Source organism: Entelurus aequoreus, linkage group LG08 (genome assembly GCF_033978785.1).
Source record: "Entelurus aequoreus isolate RoL-2023_Sb linkage group LG08, RoL_Eaeq_v1.1, whole genome shotgun sequence".
In the NCBI taxonomy this organism is placed as follows: domain Eukaryota; kingdom Metazoa; phylum Chordata; class Actinopteri; order Syngnathiformes; family Syngnathidae; genus Entelurus; species Entelurus aequoreus.
The window spans coordinates 56,242,980-56,247,979 of NC_084738.1; positions in this window are offsets into that span (position 1 = coordinate 56,242,980).

Here is a 5,000-nt window from a genome sequence, read left to right on the forward strand (position 1 = left end):
ATTTGTTGTCTTCCTTATAACAATTATATAAGACTTTTAAAGTAATTTTGATAGTAGGCTAATATAGCTAATATTGACACTTTTACATCATGTGTTGCCTTCATTATAACACTTATATAAGACTTTTCGAGTCATTTTGATAGTAGGCTAATTTAGCTAATATAGACACTTACATCATGTGTTGCCTTCATTATAACACTTATATAAGACTTTTAAGGTAATTTTGATATTAGGCTAATATAGACACTTACATCATTTGTTGTCTTCCTTATAACAATTATATAAGACTTTTAAAGTAATTTTGATAGTAGGCTAATATAGCTAATATTGACACTTTTACATCATGTGTTGCCTTCATTATAACACTTATATAAGGCTTGTAATTTTTGCGGCTCCAGACAGATATTTTTATTTTGTACTTTTGGTCCAATGTGGCTCTTTCAACATTTTGAGTTGCCGACCCCTGGGTTATGGAAAAGGCTAGCAGGTTAGCTCGCTGCTAAAGCTACTTCATGAAAACCAAGGTGAAAACAAGGAAAACAGTCAACTGCGACTGATATATGAGAGTGGATAAAAGTCCATTTAGCCTCACTTAGTTAAACAGAAGAACTTTTTAGCAATTTATCAGTCAAATGTCTTGGTTTCAGTGTCCTGGCGGTGTAGCTCGCAGTCAAGAAGTCTGTCAGACTTCCTGTAGGCGTCCATGTTGCTCGCTAGGCAAACACAATCAAGTGTGCAAATGCTCTGTGAAAATGTCGGTGTTTTTTTTGTTTTTTTGAGGGGTGGGGGGGACGCTAGCAGATGCTCCCTCGTCGCCTCTCGCCGCCGACACCCACCTGTCATCTGCTCGCGTCACCTCTGATCCGCCGTCGAGGCTGTCCATCTGTCGGCGCCTCACGGCGGGAACGTTTAATGAAGGCAGCGTTGACAAATGCCGCCCTGGTTTGTCTTCTTTTATTATTATTATTCCGCGTCTTTGCGTTAGCCTGCAAGTCAGCGTTTACGCATCGCAGCTGCTGGAAGCTAACGGGAACGTGATTTCCTTAGTTATGGCACTGTATCCCAATTAAAATTTAATTGGCTAGTACATTTGCTTATTAAGTCATAGCCAAGCTGAGCTTTTTTTTTCCCACGTCTAATTCTCTTGTGTTTATTTGGCACTATGGCAGTTTTTATATTTATGAAGTAGCCGCCGATTTCCGTGATCTGCACGCTGAGATAAGTCCGCGCTAATAGCCTAAACCAGGGGTTCTTAAACATAGGGCGGGGCCCATTGTCAAAAATTCTCAGCGGTGGTCCATATTCAGTTGTAATACACTTGTCCACCACTTGTGGCAGTAATGATACTCTCAAACCAACAGAAGAAGTCCGGCGCTAAAGTCTTAGTTTATTTTTCTAATCAGCCTGACCTATTTATTTTAGCACAACATAACTGTATTCTTTAAATCCCCTGAAGAGCAGGGAAACCTTCGAAACAGGCTTGTAGGGATGAAATAGCCTCTGTGTTTTTTCCTGACCTTGATTGATTGATTGATTGATTGATTGATTGATTGATTGATTGATTGATTGATTGATTGATTGATTGATTGATCGATTGAGAATTTTATTGACATCTTAAAGAATTGTATCCATGTAATGCTTTAAAAAGGCAAATGGTTGGCACAAAAAGCCAAAAGTCTCGTTTTCATTGTGGTCCATTAAATTTGATACATTCAATAATAAAAGATATTTAACCTGTAACATGTATATAAAAAATTATGTTAAAAAAATCGATAAATTATGTACATATACACAGTATACATGTCAGGTGATTTGAAAAGCAATATATACAAAAAATGGGGGGCGGGGGGTATATACACTATGTACATGAAACTATGTACATGACAATTGTTGCGTCTGACCAGTCTTCCTCTCAGGGAATTAAAGTCACTGGTCAATCCCAAGTTCTTTCAGATGACATATATGTTGAGTAAGAAGGACCATCAAGACAGAATAGGAATATTGTCAAGTTTTACTAAAGCTTTAGGAGACCAGTCCTTACAAATGCGGTAATACCAGCATCCAGAAGCGGTCTGAAAGCCAAACGGAAAGAGACAACTTATTGAATACAAAAACAGCCCCCACCCTGCCCAGAAAGGAATATAGCCTCATTGTTCTAATACTGATAAGGTAAAAAGTGAGTATGCTATACTCCTACATTCCAACCCCTTGGAATGTTTACTTGCGGACATAAGATACAAGCAAAAAGAGTACACATGGGGAAAATAGTAGCTGCTTTAAACATGACTATGAATAAAGAAAGAACTCTTAAAAATATATGCATTCTCCACACTATGCACATGTTGACTCTAAGAGTGTGCAAGACAGAATGAGAAAATATATATACACTATAACCACATATAAATATATATATACACTATAACCACATATAAATATATATATACACTATAACCACATATAAATATATATATATACACTATAACCACATATAAATATATATATACACTATAACCACATATAAACCTGTTTGATGCTTCGAAGAGTTGCTGGGGATCAATTTTGGTTCAGATCAGGTAGAGGTTGAGCTGAGCCATGACTTTATGGCAGTTTTAAAATTTAGTAGGGAAGTTCGAATTTTAAGGTCTGTTGGTAGTGCATTCCACTGTGTGGTGGCAAAATAGTAGAACGCATTTTTTCTAACGAGAGTCTTGAATTTGGGGGGGACGAGGTCTGAGGAACTCCCTCCCGTGTAGTACCTGTGAGCGTCACTTACTCTGGTAAAATAGTTGGACAGGTACTTTGGGACAGTTTCTCTGAGTATTTTGAATACCAGGCACATTGTGATTTGGTGTACGCTTTCCTCAACTCTAAGCCATCCCAATTTGGTCAAGTGGGCTTGAGTTAGGTGAGTCCTGTATGGCAGTGGTCCCCAACCACCGATTGGTACCGGGCCGCACAAGAAATTAAAAAAAAAAAAAAAAAAAAAGTTTTTTGTTTTTTTTTATGAAATCAACATAAAAAACACAATATATACATTATATATCAATATAGATCAATACAGTCTGCAGGGATACAGTCTGTAAGCACACATGATTGTACTTTTTTTTTTTTTTAAATGGGACCTATTACCTCCCACTCAGCATCAAGGGTTGGAATTGGGGGTTAAATCACCAAAATGATTCCCGGGCGCGGCCACTGCTGCTGCTCACTGCTCCCCTCACCTCCCAGAGGGTGATCAAGGGGATGGGTCAAATGCAGAGGACAAATTTCACCACACTTAGTGTGTGTGTGACAATCATTGGTACTTTAACTTTAACTTAACTTGCATTTTTAAATCTTTTACTACTAATAATCTTTTGAGTGTGTTTACATTGAGAAAAATGACAAAATGCAGTACACTGTTAGTACCCGGATGTTGCAATAGTCGCCATCTTGGCTACATAGCGAGCGGAAGGGGAGGGATTTGAATTTGGAACAATGTTATATTGTCACAATTCACACACTCCGGAAGTGAGTACTCAGTGTACACAGTAGACTTATCGAAATGTACTATGGGTTCTTTACTGCGTTACAACCGCCATATTGGACAGCTTTCAGTCTTGCATGGCGTTTGACGGATTTGAGTGAATGCAAACACCCAAAGTTTATTCTTCAGCATGACGGCGTCCACGGGCTGTCGGATCGTCCTACCGCGTACGTGACCGTCCATCACGGCTAAATCGTGGCGATCCGCCGAGAGACGGCGACGGAGTATATGTAGCCAAAGCCATTGTGTCCCGGGTGCCATGAATGAGTCATGTGAGTGAATGTCGCACGTCACATGATATCATGGCGGCGCGTGTGTGTTTGCATTGCGGGCGACCATGTTTATTCAGCGAAGAAGTCACAGACACACTTAAGTGCTCGCAGCCCGAGGTTAAAGTCGTTCACGTTGCTTCTCCGTGTCTCCGCTAATCTGTCGACTGGAGCCCGCCGCCATCTGCTTCCTGTTGCCTCCCGTTAGCTTCACGACGAATACACACACACACACATTTTCATATGTTTAATTTTGGAGTGTTGGGCAAAAATGCATGTTATACAAGTACAATAACAAAATATCAATTAATTTAGCATTTTAAAATAAAATAATAAATTGAAGTAATTGCATTTTAAATAAATATTTCCTATTTTATGATAACAAAATAATAGTTAAATTTATATATATAAAAATAATATAATTAATTAAAATAATTATTTCAATTATACATATATATTTTTTATTTTATAACTACAAAATGATAATTCCATATATATTCAAATAAAATAATAAATTGAAGTAATTTGACATATATAAATTATGTATATATTTAATTTAGGGACGGCGTGGCGAAGTTGGTAGAGTGGCTGTGCCAGCAATCGGAGTGTTGCTGGTTACTGGGGTTCAATTCCCACCTTCTACCTTCCTAGTCACGTCCGTTGTGTCCTTGGGCAAGACACTTCACCCTTTGCCTCTGATGGCTGCTGGTTAGCGCCTTGCATGGCAGCTCCCGCCATCAGTGTGTGAATGTGTGTGTGAATGGGTAAATGTGGAAATACTGTCAAAGCGCTTTGAGTACCTTGAAGGTAGAAAAGCGCTATACAAGTATAACCCATTTATTTATTTATTTATAATTTAATTTTACTTTTATGTAAAAAGATTTTGATCCCGAGCAACCAGAAGGAGCTTTTCTAACCTGTAACTTGTTTTTTTTTTTTCTTCATTATAATTATTATTGTAACATGAGAATCGAGAATCAAGTTGAATGTAGAATCGAGTTTGAATCGAATCGTCACCCCAGGTATCGCAATCGAATCGTTAGGTGCCCGAAGATTCGCACTCCTACTAATTCCTAACATGGGGGACTTTTGAGGAGGAAATATTGTTGTGTTACAAACGTTTGTGTGGTGTTGCTTCCTTATTTGTCAACAAAATATTCATTAATTTCACGTATTTTAAAATAAAATATTACATTAAAATAACT